The 21,138-nt window shown below is 35.7% G+C and overlaps 1 protein-coding gene across 6 annotated transcripts in view; it reads left to right on the top strand.

Annotated features, from left to right (window-relative positions):
• The window catches only part of LOC145242133 (regulator of G-protein signaling 12-like), a 190,755-nt gene that overhangs the window by 91,164 nt on the left and 78,453 nt on the right, over positions 1-21,138 (top strand). Inside the window, exon 2 of one of the 6 annotated variants that reach the window (XM_080105060.1) lies at positions 20,120-20,169. The exons of the other annotated variants lie outside the window; for them this stretch is intronic. The gene's annotated coding sequence lies outside the window, so the exon portion shown is untranslated. The remainder of the gene's footprint in view (positions 1-20,119; positions 20,170-21,138) is intronic. 6 annotated transcript variants of the gene reach the window in all.

Below are 21,138 nucleotides of genomic sequence, written 5' to 3'. Positions count from 1 at the left end.
TGACTTTATAATGAAAGACGATTTGAACGAAATCTTGAAAAAAAACAAAAAAACTTTCAGATACGTAATTAAACGAAAAATATCACGCAGGCGGGTAGAAAAGTAACTTTTATTGCCTTTGGTAACAGTTGTTTGTTGACTTTTTTCACCACTTTTTTCCTTGTTGATAATAATGCACTATTCTCATAATTTCCTAAGTCGAAAAGTAACTTGTTGTGAAACAGTAAAAACGACGATGTTTTTCCGGCTCTTGTTATAGTATTTGCCCCGCCTTACGATGTTATTTATATCCTTATATACATGTGTATTATATACTGTACTGTATTTTGTTACTAAGTTTTAATTGTGTATCGCGGGGTTCTACTGTATTGAAGAAAAGTTATATTGTACATACCCGTTATCCAAAAGAAAATTCACTTAATTTGAATTTGATCAAGTATTTTTTTTTTTTTTTTTTTTTTACAGCAGAAAAACAATTTTTTTTATTACGTCGAGCTGAAGGTAATCATGTTTGAACTTTTAGACCACGAGGAAGGGAGGGGGCGCCACAGGGAGATAACTCTGACTAAAGCGCCGCCAGTTCCTCCCCATGTTAAATAATAGCTTTTCTTGTTTCCTCATGATCTAAAAATCGAAACATGGCTACCTTTTGCTCGGTGTTATAACAAATTGTTTTTCTGTTGTAAAAAAAAAAAAAAAGTCTACTTGACTTGGCATTGTCTGGGAGCAATGAAATTGTCATCATCAACATTATTTCTCATACTTTGATTTTGCTCTTGTGCTAGCATCACAGTATTATATTACCATATCATATTTTGTAAGGATATGAAGGAGCGGCAGAAACATTTCTTTTAGTAGGAGTTGTCTGATATCAATAGATGTAAATTTCAGAATTACATTTAAATCTCTTTTGACTATTTTCCTTCTCAACATCATTCCTTTTCATATTACTGTAAAAGCAGGTAGGGTAGGGGAAGAAAACTGTCCAGGATCAAGAATGTTATTGTGTTTTGTTCTACTCTGTTGTCTAGGAGCAATAAATATGAGATTACAGTATTGTATTTAAAATGGATAGCTTAGGGAAATGAAGTAGCTTTTTTTTCTTTAATTTTTTTTTTTTCAACGCATTAAAACGAGAGAGGAATGGACAGCGGATGAGAGAGGACTGGGGAGAGGGGTTAATGGAAGAGGAGAAAGAGAACAATAGAGAGGCAGCTAGAGAGATGGACAGAGATAGCAGTTTTAAAGTTACACATACTACTTCTGTTTAGTTTTTTTATGGATCTGAACAATTTTTCAGTGTTAATATAAAGGATAAATGTCTGATTGTATATTTGTATGTCCAGTTAAAAGTCCAAAACTACTAAACAGATACCATCTTTGTTGGTATTGTCTTGATCAGTGTTGCCCTGGATGAATGATATCTAAAATTTAGAAGAAAAAAAAGTATTCTCTGAGGGTCAACTGGGCCGGGCTATATCGAGAGGAGGTGAATTTTTCAGTGTTAATATGTACTGATTTTGAAAAAAAAATGACGGCTCATTCCACAAGTAATCTATATATATATAAGGAAAAAGTGGCACGCGTGTTTTTGTATGTTCACAAAAGGCTTTTTTTTGGGGGGGGGATTCTCAAGAGGGTTACAATTTTGGAGAACTTTTTATATACACCCTAGATTATAATATGTACGATTTGCGAATGGACGTCGTCTCTACATTTATTTTTATCGACTTTAAAAAATTCCCTCTATTCCGTCCTTTTGCGTGTTTGTTTGTCTTTTTCGTATAAAAGCGAAACTAATCAGAGCGAAGTAGGCCACCTGGCTTTCCGGCCGGGACCTCCAGAAAACTTTGATCAATGTTGGGGAAACCCTTCATATCAAACAATTGCTATTCGTTTGGAGAGCTCCCCCTTCTTGGGAGGAGCTGGTTTTCCCCAACATCGTGGGGAAGCAGAAACTGGCCTGCAGTCAACTTTTATTTCTGCGCCTGCGTGATTCTTAATTTATTCACTTCAAGTCAACTTTTTTATTGATATTGATAAATTTGGATGCTTTTCACTTCCTCTCGCGTCTTAGCGTAGTGGTAAGATTCAGCTTTTCTTTCACTTTCTTTTATGCCTTCACGTCACGGATTTGAGCCTGCCTGCCTCCTACTACCACTTTTTTTTTTCTTCTTTTACACCTCCAAACACCCGGGCAATGCTGGGCACCCAGGCTAGTCTATATATATAAAAGTGAAAATATGTGTTGTATGTGTGTTTGTGTGTCCGCTAAAAACTTTCGACAGACGGAACAAAAATTCACAAACTTGGTATCATATTGAAGCTTCATCCTTCGCCTGAAAATTTGGCCAAAAGCGTTAATTTTTTCACCCCGAAATCTACAATTTTCTTCGGGGGGGGGGGTCAACAAAAACCATCCTCTCATGACGACGACCGGTTCTACGCATGCGTCAGATGACGTCATGACCTGATTTAGTTTAAATAGTTGAAGAACTGACTAAATTTCATGTACGTCATGTTAGCTCAGTTGGTTAGAATGTTGGTTCATTATCTAAACGTTTTGGATTCAAATCGTGGTGCGAGATTTTTTTTTTTTTTTGCGATTTTTTAAATTTTAATATTGAAGCAGTGTTATTTAAGCCATTTTTCACGTAATGTTCGTTTTTTTGTTTTGTTTTTTTACTTCGCTTATTCTTAGGTTTTCATTAACACCCCCACTCCCGCCCGACCACACACACCGAAAAACGCCGGGTACCTCTCACTAGTTTATTATATAAAAGGCAAAATGGACACATGCATTTGTGTCCATGAAAGGCTTTTTCTGTCGGGCTTCTCGTGTCGGTTACATACCGGGAGAAGTTTCCTTATACTTCCTAGATTGTAATATCTCCGATTTACAAACGGATATCGTCTCTATCTTTATTTTGATCGAGTTTTAAAAAATTCCCTCGTTTCGAGTGTTTGTTTTTCTCGTATAAATAAAGCGAGTTGGCCATGTGCCTAAGTTTTTTGTTCATCGTTGATTTTGACTGTATTTTTTAACATGAATAAAAGATTTAATATCTCAAAGTGTAGTATCTGAAAAAAATTTTTTTTTTAATTGGGTGCTAAGTATGACGTTTCCAAGTACGAAAATGTGAATGCGGTATTATGGTGGAAGAAGATTCTAGCTAAGAGAAACTTTTGTTTAGTTCTAGAGTGACAAGGATGACAAATGACCCCCATTTTCCTCCTTTTTGAGCTGGCCCTGTGCCTAAGTTTTTTATTCATGTTTATTTTTGCCTGAATAAAAGATTTAATATCTCAAAGTGTAGTATCTGTTCCCGCAGATGCTGCACTTTGAGACCATTGCCCTTGTGGCAATTGGTTATTGGCCCATGTAGGGGTAACCCTATATACCATCCCGTCCCCCCTTCCTCTCCTCCTTCTCCTTCACTCCACATAAAAACCGACCTTGTGTCATATTTTGCTTACGTGGAGAAGCAAATAAATACTTACCCCCATTATAAACCAAAAGTATTGCAACAGAGAGGAATAGGTTGGTTGAAGAAGAAATATGGGTTTGAGGTGAGGGAGGGGAAAACCGAGGGTAGAAAGAGAGAAATATAGAAAAATGTTTTAATAGAAATGTGTTACACTTTTGTTCCAGGCAACGCCGCGTAGCCTTGCTAGTATTTTACAAAGCTGAAGAGTTTTAAAAAACACATTTATTTCTTTTATGTTTAATCAACCTATTCTTTTATCAGTAATCATTAATTCGTAAAGAAAAATGGAAATCTAATTTATAAAGCTCACTATGTTTGTCTGTCTGTCTCCATATTTTCAAACTCTATCTCTACTGAAACTAAAAGTCGCAGAGTGGCACTAGGGGCCACAAATGATTGGATTTTTTATGGACCGTTCTCTTATGGGTCTTTAGCTGGTTAAAATAATTTTTAAGGCGTCAAAATTGAAAAAAGATCGTTATACATTTAGTACATTCATCTTATTTTATTTTTAATCAGTTCATATGCATGTCACGTTGGTACAGTGATAACGTCACCAACTTTGAATGCTACAGTTTTGATTTCGGTTTCGATTCTAGCTGATGGCACCTAAATACTTTTTTTTTTTTACTTTTGAAATCATCGCTCTATAATAATATATACGAAACCTGGACAAATTAAAATATCATATTTAAGCGTATTTTACGACCCCCTGCTAGGAAATTTAATATTATTGTTTTGTAAAAATAACAAAGCAACGTTTTTCTAATCAATATATACTATGATCTGTTGAATTGCAAAGAAAATAATAGTCTCAAAAATAATTAATTTTTTTAAAAGATTAAAATGATTTAAATTCCATTCTACTGAAATGTTCAGTTTTAAACTGAGAATTTTCAGTAAATGTATTCTATTTTTCAAGATATCTCTATCTATCTACTATTATATAAAAGGAACTTTGTCTGTGTATCTGTGAGTCCGTTCCTTATGGACTCCAAAACGGCTGGGGCGATTTTTATGAAATTTCACACAAAATTACTTTGTGTCTGGTAGTGTTGTTAAATAGGTTTTGTATCGAATTGTTTTTGATAAGTATCGATAATAAAAACAATCCGATGAAAGAAGGAACAGACGACTTTGACCAAAGTAAACACCTTACACAGCCTAACATCACAAATGCATTTGAGAAGTTTTATTACCACACAAGCCAAAAGGCTCGACATAAAAAAATCTACAGTTGGTTCTTTGATATGACAAAGTGTTCAAAATGAATGTTTCTGTTTAAAGCACAATTGAAGTATGATACTTGACTTTTGCATTTTAATTCAAGTAATTATATATATTAAATCAATAGTAGGTTCTCTACAGTGCAATGTAGACCACAATATATTGTGAATTAAGACACTGCGAGAGGCATGTGAGCTTTCTTCTGGTGCACTGCGATGAGTCCCCACCTAGAGCAGGCACTCGATTTGATTGAAAAATGAGCGATTTCACCGATTTTGATGACAAGAAAAATATGATTGTGTGTTCGTTGATCATCATTCAATCCCAGGTAACGTCAGGTCACCCTGCTAGTTTTGATATAAAAATAACTATTACCAACTGTAAAATACCGAAATTGACACAGGCCAAAATGTATTATTATAAAAATATAATTTATTTGTCACTAGTGTATATGTTTAATACTGTGTTAAAGTGTTGCACAGAAGGTTTTCAAGATGTAATTATCGTTAATATTAACTTTAGAAGGAACTATAACAATCAAAATTTAAACGTCAGCTAAAAAAGATAATTATGATAAGCCTCTTTTAAGAACCAGTCATGATTTTTGTACAAACTCTTTTGCACGTACCTATTTCAAGGTGTTGATAATGTAAACACGATTTTAGTGTCGTATTTTCATTATTTTTGTATGCTGAAAAAATAAGTAAAAATATTATTTTTATTCGTATTATTTGGATTCATCGGACTACTGCTCTCATCTGGAGTGTGATTTTCATGGTTCGGTCGATATAACCTCCGACCTTCTTCGTGGCGCAGTGGTTAGAGTACTTGTAAAAATCAATTTTAAAAAGTTATACGATATTTTCCTGAAGGTTGAAAGTTCAATCCTCAGTGTGAGCAACCGAAAAAATACAATTGTGAATTACTTAGGACCTCTATCCAGTGATGGCTGACAAAACAAGAGAACGCTACCCCTGAATTCGCTCGAAATTCCGTCCAAATTCCCGAGTTCGACAGAAACATTCCCGAGTTTGACAAGATACACCCAAAGAAGGTCGGAGGTTATATCGACTGTTGTGAAAATCACACTCAAGATGAGAACAGTAGTCCGATGAATCCAAATAATACGAATAACCAATTCTCATCTCAAAAATTCAGAAACATCAATATAATATATAGTTGGAGCAATTCTGTGATGTGCTTTGGAGGTACCTATATTTCACACTGTTTAACTTTTGTTGTCTGCAAAAGCAAGAGTGGCCATTTTTTTTGTTGCTATTTTATTTATTTATCATTTACTTGAAATGACAATTTTTATAAATTACACATGTAAGTTTGACGTAAACAAGCATTAAAAAAAATATACATATTTTGTTTGTTATTGAAGTGTTCTTTTTGTTTGTTATCTAGAATTGTGTGCCATGAATTAACCATCCAACACTTTTATCAGTTAATCCTCATAATCCGTTTTGAATGGAAGCAATTAATCCTTTCTGACAGCTGTTCGTGCCGTTTGTTTAGATTAAGAGATTTTTTTTAACCTGGTTGTATTTTTTCACATCGATTGCGATTTCTAATCGTTTATATATATATATATATATATATATATATATATATATATATATATATAAAGTATGTATATAATAATTTTTTAATCGCCAGATGAATATCATATCTGGTTCTTTTTTCTTTCTTTTTTAGAATAGTGGCTCCATCATATGTTGTTTTCTTATGATTTAGCAGCAAGAAAAAATCGTCCGATCTTTATAATTATAAAACTCCGTCGACCGTCCTTGCTTGAATCTTGTATTATAATAAAGTTGTATTTCTGTTTGTTTGTTCACACTTTAATAAATATCTACAAAAGGTACACTGCTTTGACCCGACCTCATCCCAGCTGTGCTATTAAAAATGTGCTCAGCCGAAGTAGCTCCAGTTCTCTCCAAACTCTACAACAAATGCCTTAATGAATCTTGCTTTCCGGGCTGTTGGAAAACTGCTTCTGTGGTACCAGTATTCAAGAATTCTGGCGAAAGAACTGACCCATTAAATTATCTCCCTATTAGCCTCCTCCCACTTTTTGCCAAAATATTTGAGACCTTAATTAACCATGCTCTAGTCCAGCACCTTACAGATGCTAAACTTATGACCGACCAACAATATGGATTTAGACAAGCCCGTTCCACGGCAGACATCCTCACTGTAATCTCTGAACGCATATACCATTCACTGGACAAAGCGGGAGAGGGCAGAGCGGTAGCTCTAGATATATCTAAGGCTTTTGACAGGGTATGGCATGAGGGTCTCCTCAGGAAGATTAGATCATACGGTATCACTGGTAGAATACTTAACATAATTAAATCCTTCTTAGATAAGAGAAAAATCCAGGTTGTCCTCGACGGTCGTACATCTAAACAATATGATATAAATGCGGGAGTGCCCCAGGGATCTATCCTTTGACCTCTGCTATTCCTGATATTCATAAATGACCTCCCCGACAAAATTGCCTCTGAGATGGGTATATATGCTGATGACACCACACTCTATAGCAGGCACGACAGGAAAACAAATGAACATATATCTAAAGTAATGGCAGAAACACTAGAGGATGACCTCCAATCAGTAACGGAATGGGGACAAAAATGGATGGTCACGTTCAATGCCGCCAAGACTAAACTGGTTTCATTCAATAATTACAAGAAACCTTCTCTACCACCTATAGCAATGGCCAACGACTCTTTATTTGAGAGTACGTCTTTCAAGCTCCTTGGCCTAACGTTCACAGGAAACATGAGTTGGAACAATTACATCGAGGGCATTGCCAGGGCCGCTGCGAGGAAGGTGGGCTCTCTCTACCGTGCTAGAAAACTTCTAACACCCGAAAGTATCCTGTACTTCTATAAGGCCACCATTCGCCCATGTATGGAGTATTGTTGTCATATTTGGGCTGGTGCATCGGCTACTAGTCTCTCGCTCCTTGACAGGGTTCAAAAGAGAATCGCAAATCTGATAGGCCCTAAACTGGCATCTAAGCTTCAGCCTCTATCCCATCGTCGAAACGTTGCATCCCTCTGCCTGTTCTACAAGTATTATAATGGTGAATGCTCTGATGAACTGCAAGCACTTGTGCCCCCACGACGTGAACACCCTCGACAGACCCGACAAGCTGCAAAATCCCACCCCCACACTGTTGAGATCCCTAGATGTAAAAGATCTTTCTACTCCAGTAGTTTCGTCCCCAGAACTGCTAGACTTTGGAATTCCATTCCAGGTCACTGCTTCCCCAACTGTACTGACATGCATAAGTTCAAGTGCAACGTGAACCAACATCTTGCTGCCCTAATCCCTACATAGTACCCCAGTAGATGTTTCCCCTGATAGTAGCCCCCTACACCAAAGTGGCAATGTGCCTTGTTTGGGGTGAAAATGTAATAAAAAAAAAAATAATTTTCATACTGAAAACGGACTTGTATACATATTTCCTATTTACAATGCCTCCCCACGGGACAGAGTTAAACACCAGGGTCGTTTTTTAACGTGGAGATAAGGAACAAAAATAAAAATTGTCTCAGTCGTGAAGGATTTCTCTACCGCTTACCTCCCCCTTATGGGAGGACTTTTGTGGCCTTCGGACCAAGATCAAAGTGTAGTATCTGTTCCGGCAGATGCTGCAAGCAAAGACCATTGCCTTTGTGGCAATCTTCTGGTCCATGTAGGGGCAACCCTACGTGGGCCAGCTGGCAAATCACTATCCAGCTCCCATTTCCCACCTTTCGGGAGCTGGTCCCCCTTTTCGCTTCCCCCTCCCCTTCACCCCCACATTAAAAATCGGCCTTGTGCCTAAGTTGCTCGGTGGGGGAGCAAATAAATACCGCTGAGAGAGAACAAGAAATTGAAGTGTGGCATCTGAAGAATAGATTCAAAAGAATTGCATTAAAGAAAATCTGTTTTAATAATTAGCTCCATGTTATTGTTTGTTGCAATAAAATCATTTTAATTGTTCTATTTAAAAACATTATTTAAAGTTTATTGGCCCCCCCCCCAACAAAAGGAGGGTGGACCTATAAATTTACCTTCGTCCGTTCGTTCGTTTCTGTTCGCACTTTTCTCAATAACTATGCCTAGGGATTTTTTGAAATTTTGCACAAACATTAAACATGATATGAGTAAAAAAGTAACAGAACGGATTTTCAGGGGAAATTCCGGTTGTCCCCCTAGGGGGTGCCTTTCGGGTTAAAATGGCTAAAATTGACAATTTTGTGTTTATTAAAAGAAAATTGATGTCTTGGATTTTTATAAAACTTTCTGAAAAGTTGTAACTAACTGATTTCTATATAATTTTGTTTGTCTATACTTAGTGATAACTCTTAGGTGTGCCCCAAGGGTTCTTTTAGGGCTAATAAAAAGTTCCATTTTGGGGACTATTTTACCATATTTGTCCTGTTGCATTTAAAATTGCAAGTAAACTTATTTAAGCTATGAGTTTTATTTCCCCTTTAAACTATGAAAGTTACTTTGCGTTTGATTTTCATAGTTCAAGATGAATGTGTTGTATGCTTCGCTAAATCTAACATTTGATCACTTTTCCTAACAAGTTAGATATTCGGTGTATCTTAAATAGTATGTGACTAATGTCCACATAAGGTAATATGTTTCGACCAGGCAACGGCGAGTATATACAGCTAATTTAATAGAAAGTTTGGGTATCAAAGTTAGTGACGTACATTATCGAGTGATGTACCTATTTACTATGCCTCCCCACGGGACAGAGTTAGACACCAGGGTCGTTTTTTAACGTGGAGAAAAGGTACAAAAATAAAAATTGTCTCAGTCGTGAAGGATTTCTCCTCCACCGAAAGAGAACAAGAAATAGAAGTGCAGCATCTGAAGAACTGATACTACACTTTGATCTTGTCCCGAGGGCCAAGAATTTATCGAGTGATGTAATTCGAAGTTGTGTTTTTTGTAACACTTGCACTGAGGATTGAACTTTAAACCTCCAGAAGAGTGTCACTTACAAGTGAATTTTACCTAGTACACTATCCTTATTTATTGATTTATTGACAATTCTAGCATGAATTTTGGGGACCTTAAACCGATTCTTGTTTTTAGAAGTATAATCTTACTACTGATAATTATAGATCCCTACTTATCACTATTATATATATATATATATATATATATATATATATATATATAAAGTGATGGTTGTGTAGCTCCAACGAGAGAAAAAATGTATATTTAAGAGTGTAGCCATCAACTATTGTGGGGTTTTCAGACTTTTATCATTTTTTTTTTTTTAAATATTTTTATGACGCGTTTCAAGCTTTGTTCAGCACTCTTCAGATATTTTTATATAAAGGTTTTTTTTTTAAGTGAAAGTTTGAAATGTCTTTTTGGAAAACATTTTAACTCTGACAACACTGTGTTTTTCAGAGAAATGCCAATCTCTGACTTTGTGTGTGTGTGTGTGTGTGTGTATATCATCTGTTATCTATTTTCCATTTTATTTGTGTGTGTGTGCATGTACTTATGCTTGGGTGACTCAGTACATGTATGTATATGTGTTTGGATTGGGAATGGACAAAAAAAAAAAAATCAGGGATTTTATCCCCCCACACACACACACGCACAACAGACAACTCTCGCCTTAACACACAGGCACACACAGATACCCACATACGCACACATCAAAAAAGAAAGAAAATCATAAAAAAAACATAAAAATCTTCACCAAATAGACCAAAAGCCCCTCGCCTACTAAATGGACTTAACTCTGATTGAACTCTAGAGCAACACCGACTATTGGTGACAAAAAGTACGAGATTGGCATTTCTTTGAAAAACACAATCAGTGTTGTCAGAGTTAAAATGTTTTCCAAAAAGACATTTCAAACTTTCACTTAAAAGAAACAACCTTTATATAAAAATATCCGAAGAGAGCTGAACAAGGCTTGAAACGCGTCATAAAAATATTTTAAAATAAAAAATGATAAAAGTCTGAAAAAATCACAATTGTTGATGGCTACACTCTTTTTAATATATATATTATATATCAGAATCCTGAGGTGAATAGGAACACAAATTATTTAATCATGTGGTATCGAGTCTTACAAAATATTTTTTGGAGGTAATATTATATAAGACAATCCCAGCCCCAAAAAAGAATAGCTCAATATACTTGATAGAGCAAATGGGATTTATAGTTCTTTTGTTTTAAATTTAATTCAGAAAAACATCAATTTTTAGAACAGAAATTTATTGTTTGAATAAAAAGTACAGTTCAGATGTTTTTCCTTTACCCATAAATTTTTGATGTAGGTTCATCTCCTCAGAGGAAAAGTCATTAGCAAATATTAGATCTAATTCGAAATAATATTGTTATTTAGCATGTACAAATAAAATATATTTAAAAATTAATTACATCTTTTTAGGGGACATAGATAAAGAAAATCGATGAAATAAGAGTTGATATAATGAAAGGATATGAATTTATGGTATCCGGGTGCCGTGGTTTTCCTTATATAGAGTGGTTATTATGGTCAGTCCGAGTTTGTTTAATAAATCCACATTGTTGGTAGATTCCAATTTATTATAAGGTATTTTTGGTCCTTAGTGATAAAAAAGCTTATATCTATAATATAAAGCTGAATATCTGTGTATGTATGTGTGTGTGTGTGTGTGTGTGTGTGTGTGTCTGGTCACGAATAGGTTCCTATATGATTGACTATTTTAAAAAACTGATTACATATAATGATAGAAGATGTATAGAGACACAGGAATGGGTAAGTTTGATCTGGCAGAACAGTGGTTCATTAAAATTGTGGGGTCTGCGTTCACGCCTGGTCCACAAAGTATGGAAATAAAAAATTTAAAATTAAAAAAAAAACGTTTACAAGTATTTTTTATATAGATGTACATAAGAATACTTTGATAAGTATGTTTGAACTTAAATAGGGATGGTATAATAAAATTGTGGGGTCTGCGTTTGTACCTGGCCTCCATAGAATGGAAATAGACACAAACTTTAATAAAGACTTTTCATATCTATTTGCGTAAGTATACTTTGATAATTATGTTTCAGTTTGAAGAAATATTGTATGATAAAATTATGGGGTGTTCGTTCGCGCCTGACCTCCATAGAATGTAAATATGTCACAAAGTTTAACAAGGTTTTTTAATATAGATCCACAGAATGTTGTGATAAGTGTTTCAGTGTGAACAGGTATGGTATAATGAATTATGGGGTTCATCTATTTTATTTTTACTTTCATCATATTTTGCTTTGGTTTTGATACCCCCCAAATTCGAAGCTATCTCATTACTACCCTTCCTTTTCATAACCTATCATACTTTGATAAATCAGAGTCCATTTTCTGTAGGCTGTTTTGGAACCCAGTCAACGACGGGTACTTTTGCTAGTAATATATATATATATATATATATATATATATATATATATATATATATATATTAGTATGCCATGATTCTGGCGTTATACAAGGGCAGAATGAATGGGACGTCTTGCCCGGACAAAATTTGCTTAGGAACAGATTTGTATCTTGAGATGGGAGGCTTCAAATGTGCCTGTTTGGTGCGCTAATTGGATGTGTATCAATACGCTGACCAAATTACAACTCAACATAACAAAGATATTTTGCGTATATATAAAAAAAAATAGATCTCTCATGTAACTGCTATAGATATTATAACTTTTGATTAAATATTGATCTCGCATATTGTATTAAATCAAAGATAGTGTGGTGTTCAATGTTTGAATATATTTTCGAGGACAAACTTTTTTTTTTTTTAAGCACATTTTGAAGCAATCAATACAGTCTGTTTTAATATATATTTAAAAAATTTAATTTTGGCTTTTTAATGAAATAAACAATGGTTACTTTTGAGTAATGTAATATTTAATTGAAAGCCATGTTAACTTTTAGGAGAGTTTTCTGATGGGTAGCTAATCTATGTAAGTCCTGAGATGAAAAAAAAGTTTTCAGTGGGTAGATAATCTGTATAAATTTTGAACTGTAAAAGTTTGTAGATGAAGAGCAAGATTCCTTCTTGTGTGGACATGAAAAATTATGTCTGGGAATTCTAAAATAATATTCAGTACGTTTTATCAAGTGATTCCAGTTTCTGATTGGTTGCTAGCAGAGCATGCTTCAATTTAATTGGTCAGTTTCTATCACTAGTGTCTATAAATAGAACGGTCCAATTTTCTTTACTCATCTATATATTAATACGATAGCGTGTGTGTTATTTTTTGTGTCGTGCTTACATCATTTTTCTTCCAAGTGATTGTCCTTTAATTGTCATGACCTTCTATTTCTTGTAATAAATAATTTTACCAAAAATTCTTCATAAGTTTTGGTTTTGGTTTCAATTATAGCTGATGGCACTTAAGTTATATATATATATATATATATATATATTCTTCATAAGATTTGGTTTCAGTTTCAATTCAAGCTGATGCATCCAAGTCATATGAATATATATTTTTTATTTTTTAAATCACAACTTTATAATATATAAGAATCGATAGAAAATTGACTCTATAATATATACAAAATCTGCAAGAATTAAAATATCATATTTAAGCATTTTTTATGAACTGGCTATGCTGGGAATCCCTGCTAGCTTAGATAAATACTTTTGCAGTTTTAACAAAAGAGCTACAATAATATCAGGGTGTCTCCATTTATGCTGAACATCCACAGCATGACAACATTATTATATTACAAATGAAAGTGTCCACTGTGGAATTTCCACAGGTCCTGCAAGTACCCTTTTATCATATCAAAAATATTGCAACACGTAAAATGAGCTTTCAGCACTTAATACTCCATGCATGGACGAATTGTCTTGTAGAATTACAGGATACTCTCAGGTCTGAGTAGTTTTCTAGCATGATCGAGGGAACCCACCTTCTTTGCAGCAGCCTTCACAATGTCCTCAATGTATTTGTTCCAGTTCATATTTTCTGTGAATGTTAAGCCGAGGAGTTCGAAGGAAGAATTTTCAGGTAGGGGGGGATATTGGTGGTTGGAAAGGCTTCTTGTAATTGTTAAAGGAGAGCAGCTTAGTCTTACTAGCATTAAATGTTACTGTCTATTTATGTACCCAATTCACTACAGTCTGGAGGATTCAGCCACTGTCTTGGATTTTTGTACATCATTTCTTCCCTCATGCATGTTAAAGAGCATTGTATCATCAGCAAATATACCCATCTCAGACACAATATTATTGGGGAGGTCATTGATGAATATCAGGAATAATAGTGGTCCATGGATCAACCCCTGAGGTACTCTTATATCAATGTTATGCTGTATGGATGAATGTCCATCAATGACAACCTGGATGGTCCTATTGTCTCAGAAAGATCTAATTATATTTAGTATTTTTAAGGTTATACCATATGATTTAATTTTCATTAGCCCTTCATGCCAGATTTTGTCAAAAGCCTTGGATATATCGAGGGCTACAGCCCTAGCTTCACCTGCCTTATCCAATGCATGTATATGCGTTCAGAGATGACTGTTAAAATATCTGCAGTGGAACGACATTGCTAAAATCCATATTGCTTGTCAGAGAGAAGATTAGCTTTTGCAAGGTGGTGGACTAGTGCTTGATTGATTAGCACCTCAAAGATTTTAGCAAAGAGTGGGAGGAGACTGATAGGGCGAAAATTGAGAGGGTAAGTCCTTTTACCAGAATTCTTGTACACTGGTACCAGAGATGCCATCTTCCAGCTTAGGGAAACAGGATTCAGCAAGGCATTTGTTGTAGAGTTTGGAAAGTACGGGGTCTAGCTCAGTTGAGCATTTCTTAATTAGTATAGCAGGGATAAGATCAGGCCCATATCTCTTGGAGGTGCCTAAGTTTTTATATCTCAGACATGGGATGTTGTCAGAAATCCTGAAAATGTGTCAGGTATGCCATCAGTTGAATACTTTCAGCATGTAAATGTCAGTTACTCATAGGAGTTAGGTTTCACACCTGTAGAGAATGATCGTATGAGCAAGGGCTTGGTAGATGGGGCATTTGGTCAAAGCTGGATTTCTTTTGCAACCAAATGCAATAAAACTGAAAAGAAACTCTCGCTTTCTTCCATTGAGAAATTCTCTTGAAATTTCTTGAAGTATCTTTCACCTTGTAAGCAGGGCTACAAACTTGCTGATTGCAACCCCATCCAGAGGGATACCATTCCCTGAAAACCGGTCATCTATTAGCCGTAGATGATGACCTGTGATACTTTAAAAACGGATTCTGTTGGTTAAGCATTTGTCCATTTCAACCTTTATTTTGACTAGGTGGGAGAGGTCATGCACAGTTTTTTCTTCTACAGGGTGGAACGATAAAATTGTCGCTCTAGAAAAGATGACATGATTCCATTTCCGCTTGATAAACATCTACTAGTTGGCCAGTTGTGTACAAATCCCAAGAGCGATAGAAGCCTTCTATCATGTCTGAAAGTGACACAATGTTCAATGAGCGAGATCGGAGATACGCCACTGTACAACTCCTGCTCTTTACTGATCCAAGTTATGACAACAGGCCCCTCAAAATGCATTGCTGAATTGCAATGAATAACAGGTACATGCCCAGGGTGGTGAAAACAAAGTTTCCAGCTACGGTTATGGTTTTTAGTGTGGTTTCAAGTGAGAGCCACATCATGTCACCTGACATCTTTGAAGTCGGCTTGAAAATCAACAACAAAATGTACCTGGATGTACTGAAGAGTGTGGCGATTGTTTGGTGCAATCAGGTGACTGCTGGCAGCCCCTAGATGTGGTAGCAGGACTTGGCGCCAAGCCAAAAATCCAAAGAGACCCAGGCTTGGCTTCAGAAGGAGTGCTATGATTTTGTACCCGTCTCTTTTCCTGGCCTCGCTCCTTCCCTGACCTGAACCTGCTGAACTACCTTGTTTGATCATATGTTGAGAATGTCTCCAATATGACCTCCCACAACACCAAATGCAGCCTGATCGCCGCTATCTGCCAAGCTCCTGCCAGCGCTTGTGGAAAAGGCATGCTCCCAGTTCCAGACCTGTATCAAGATTATGAATGAAGCTGAAGGTGGCTACATTGAATAGATATCAGCTCTACTACATAATCAAGTTACCTGAATTTATTTTTTTAATAAGCTTTAAAATAAAACTGTAGTGTTGTTTTCTTTAGGGCGACACTTTTATTGTTCTACGCTCTACATGTTAGGGGAAAAAAAGAGGAAATTTACATATTGCTAGTTGGAACATAAGGGGCTACTAGTTGGGATTGTGTCTAATGGGCCACTGTGGGGAGTTGAGCAGCGAGATGTCTGTTCACATTATATTTAAACTTTTGCAGCTTAGTACAGTCAGGGAAGCAAGAAACAGAGAGGGAATTCCAAAGTCTAGCAGTTTGAGGGAAGAAACCACTAGAGTAGAAGGCTTTCTGTCATTTAGAGACCTCAACAGTGAAGGGGTTCGATTTTGCTGCTTGTTGGGTTAGTTGAGAGTATGTACGTCAAGGGGGGCACAAGTGCTTTGAGTTCATCAGGGCACATTCTATTATAGTATTTGGAAAACAAGCACAGGGTGCAACATTGTGGTGATGGAACAGATGTTGGAAGGGAATGGGAGACGCACGCATAGAAATTTGACAGGTGTTCTTTCTCCGACGAAATTGTTAATTGTTAATGTAGTCAGCTCCCCCCCCCCCCGCGGGCTTTCGGACATTTCATTAAGTGACTGGGTGTTTCCTTCTATCACTAACTGTTTTGAAGGTGGTTACAATCCAAGGTGGCTTTCAAACGAACCTATGTGTCAATGAATTGATGATGACCGGAGTAGTAGTACCTATTTACTATGCCTCCCCACGGGACAGAGTTAGACACCAGGGTCGTTTTTTAACGTGGAGAAAAGGTACAAAAATAAAAATTGTCTCAGTCGTGAAGAACTGATCCTCCACCGAAAGAGAACAAGAAATAGAAGTGCAGCATCTGAAGAACAGATGGTATTTATTTGCTCCCCCACCGAGCAAATTAGGCACAAGGCCAATTTTTAATGTGAGGAGTGAAGGGAGGGGGAAGGGAAAAGGGGGACCAGCTCCCGAGAGGTGGGAAATGGGAGCTGGTTAATGGTCAGGCATGTGGGGTTGCCCCCACATCTGGTCTCTGCTAGTCATAGCTAGTCATAGCTTGCAGTATCTGCCGGAACAGATGGTGTTTATTTGCTCCCCCACTGAGCAAATTAGGCACAAGGCCGTTTTTAATGTGAGGTAAAAACCAGCTCCCCTAAAAGTAGGCAAAAAGGGGACACTCTGATTACCAAAAATAATAATTGTCCCAGTATAGAGGGCCTCCCCTCCACTGACCGGCACAAACCATCTCAAGTGCAGCATCTGCCGGAACAGATACTACACTTTGATCTTGACCAAAAGGCCATATCACCGGAGTAGTAGTAGCAGATGAATTTGTCTATGGCCTGATTATTTTGTATATATCATCTCTTTTTCTTTCCAGAAACCTCCAGAGAACAATTATACTCTACTTTTTCTAAATTTCTATAATTGAAGGGAAACGGCGGGAGGGGGTTGAAGTAATACAGTATTGTTAGGAATCTTACCCCTATCACAGTAGCTTTGTATGCTTCAATGGCAATATATTTTGTTTGAGACAAACAGAAGTGTTTAAAAAAAAACAAAACAAAAAAACGAAAGAAAAATTAATAGAGAAGTTGGACGAATGAAGCCTTGTAAAAATGTGGTAGCAGTCACTCATCTTCCAATGTAACTCTTCCGTTTTCTTCAGCCACTCCTAAATCTGACCTTGTGCTCGTCTGGCATGGTTACTGATATGTGCCAAGGGATATATTCCTTTGAAGTGCTCAGTGGTGTTGGAGTAATAATCTAGTAAGTCTTCTTAAAGAGGCTTTTAAACATCTCCATCAAACTGTTCTATAGTTGGTATTGATGGTTTAACTAGCCAATCAGGTTCTTGTAAGGAGGAACCCGGATGTATTCACATTAATTATATCAGTTACAAAAATTACTTTCAAGCTCCCCAACTAAGATTTAAATGAACATCTGCAAATGAAAGAGCAAAATTTGCGTGCCTGTGCACAAACGCCTACACTGCACTTTATATATCTTTGGGCCAGATGGTGAAAAATCAAGAGATAAAACCCTGAATTTTCTCAAAATTTGCCCTGGAAAGGTTTAAGATGATCTAACAAGAACTCGGAACCCATTACTCCCAGTTGTCTCACTGCACAATAAAAACAAACCAAGGTGTTTCTGTATTCCTACAATGCAATAAATTAAAAAAAAATGCAATAAATTAAAAAAAATACTTCTAGATATTTGTTTATTGCGAGTAGGTTACTCCATCCCTCAGTCTTGCCATTCTCAACCTTTTCTCCATTGTTGACCCCCCCCCCCTCGATTTCATGTATTTCTCTATTTATTTCCTACTCTCATAAAAAAAATTAATAGCCATCATAAATTGACCGAAAAGCAAGAAAGTAAAAAAAAAAAAAAAATTTTTTATTGTTTAGGTTTTTGTATAAAAATAGTATTAAACATTCGTATCAAAAAAATAAAGAAAATCAAACTTTTTCTAAATAAAAAAAATTATAAAGTTAATTTGTATTATAAAAAAAATAATGAACAGAAACACCGGAAGCATTATCAGTGGAAACACTACTGATTTATTGAGTCAATCATATTTGGTTATGCAAAGAGCTGTTTCTAACAAGGCCACTCTCATATTATCATTGGCTTTCAGGCGGTTTATGGCCTTTGACTCCAAGTATGTGCGTTTTTTAGATATGACACAATAATTATTTTAATATTATCAGGTACTTCAATTATTTACCCCCAGCTATATATTTTTCCCCCCAAAGGGTAAATTTACCTCTGGTTGAGAACCTCTGCTTTAGTCTTATTTTTACACCATGTTTTGTGTCTAGTCACCTTCCTCATCAGATAAGCATGGTCATGAAACCAATTTAGTTGTATATTAGAAAATATTTTCTTTATAGTTAATTTTATTAAAGAGGGAGTGAGAAGCAAGTGATAAATACCCTATAAAATGAGCGAGGAGTGGGTGTCAAACATACTCTTAGAGAGGATGAGGGTAATAGACAGAAACTTTGTGAGTAACAAGCAAATTATGGCTAATTACAGGGTTCACAAAAGCTTAAAAAGCCTTTAATTTTTAACTTTGTCTTGAAAAGGCCTTATTTTTATTATATATACTCCCATAACATTTTTTTTTTTTGTGTTTTGATCTTCATATTAAATCCTTTCTTTTTCTATTTATTTAAAAAGAAAATACAACTTTCTTATATATGAGTCATGAAATTGCATTCATCCGCAAAAGATCTAACCTATTCTCATATTCTTTTAAGCGTTCATTTTAATTAATTCCCTATTAGTTTTTTCAGTTTTCTTATGGGATTAGCGAGGGGTACCCGGCGTTGCCCGGGTGTTTGGAGGTGTGTGTGGAAACTCCGGGGTGGGGGTTAAAAAAAAAAAAAAAAAAAGTAAGTATGAGGATCGAACCCGAACCGTTGAGGCAAAGTTGTAAATTAAAGTTTAAAAAAAAAAATGTGCGACGTTAACGATTGTCCCACCGCGACAGGCTAACAGAAACACGTTTGAATTTATTTAATTACTTGGATTTAGCAGGTGCCCGTTTTAATGAGTTAATGAGGTCAAGTTTGACTGCGAGATTTCATTTACTGCTGAACGCTTTTTTTCCCCCCTAAGATGTTATAGGAAAAAGACTAACCCACATGCGACGAGCGACAAATGTTGAATATTTATTTTCCCGAAATCGAGCAAATTAAATAGACAGGCGAGCTTCGTTGTTAAGTGTGAGATATTACAATTTATATGTGATATACAAAGTTTTAAAAAGTTGTGAAGCGAGCGACCGCTTCTCTGAAAAAAGCCTTTTGTTGACATACAGAAAAAGCGAACATACATACATACATACATACATTTTCGCTTTTATATATATAGATGATCATCTTTAGTTAACTACTACGTGTAATTATATTCATGCAGATAGTCTACATGATTTATATTTGGATAATATTTGGATAAAAAGATTATAATAAACACAAACCTCTTTCTATATGTATTGATATATGCGTATATATATATATTTGTTTAAAAATTTTGCCTACCAAACTCTTCAGTCAGTTTTTGGTCTACAGACATGAAACTTAATATATAGGGTATTTAAACCCATACGAAACTTTGTATTTGAGTTTTAGCTGAGAAAAATCAGGGCAAAAGTGTGAAAATTAAAGAAATGGAATTTGCTAAGTGAAGGTCGAACGATGCTTTACGAATATGCATGCGTAACGTAATAGCTATTGGTTTATTTTTGTTATCTTTATCCTTGCAGCAAACATGTCTTCATAGCTCAGTCATTAACGTCCAAGGAAAAAGCAAATCGTAAGCTAATCGTTTTGGTTTCGATTCTCGGTGGTGGTACACAAGTCATTTTTTTTGTTTTTAACTTTTTAAATCATTACTATATATTGGGTCCAATATAATCTATATATATATAAAAGCGAAAATGTGTGTATGCATGTATGTATGTGTGTTTGTATGTCTTGCAAAAGCTGTTGACACGGGTCACAGATTTTCGCCAGATAGGTATCATTTTAAAGTTCCAACCTTCGCCCGACAAATATCGAAAAATTGGCCAAAAACATTAATTCCTTCACCCTAAAATCATCAGTTTTGTACAGGGAGGGGTGCCGAAAAAATCGTTCCTTCATTTTCTCTGCTCCTGCTATTACGACAATGACGCCATGTTTGACCTAGAAAACGTTTGTGTTAGTTTCAACCACCTGCAAGTGTTTTTAAAGATTTAATTTTATCCGTTATTAAGTGTATGTCTCTTTGGCGTAGGGGTAACGTGTCGGGCATTTTTTTCCGCCTTAGCCTCGATGTTTTGGGTTTGAGCCTGTCTTTCTACCTAAACTTTTTTTTTCCTCTTTTACACCTTTCCTCCCCCCCCCCCCAGCATTTTTTTTTTAACGTTTGTTCGCTGTTTTGCTTTGTATTGGTTTTTCCAATTTTTCTTACCATCATGTTTTTTTTGTAATATTAAAACAGGGTCACCCTCTCCTACATACACCCCCCCAAACACCTGGGCAACGCCGGGTACCCCTGCTAGTATAATAATAACTATGAAATCTTCATTAATCAAAATATCATATTTAAACATATTTTACAAACGGGCAATGCCATCTAGTTACTTTAAAAAGACCTTGGAAATATGGGAAATGTCTTAAAAATAACTTGAAAATAACATGCTTTATATTCAGTAAAAATTTATGCTGAAATATTAAAAATCAAATCGAAATAAATACTCCTAAAATATTTTAAAAATATTAATTAAAATACTATTAAAAA

Source organism: Euprymna scolopes, chromosome 21 (genome assembly GCF_053919585.1).
Source record: "Euprymna scolopes isolate OS-2025 chromosome 21, ASM5391958v1, whole genome shotgun sequence".
NCBI classification, from domain to species: Eukaryota; Metazoa; Mollusca; class Cephalopoda; order Sepiida; family Sepiolidae; genus Euprymna; species Euprymna scolopes.
This window is presented reverse-complemented; position numbering and strand designations above follow the sequence as displayed.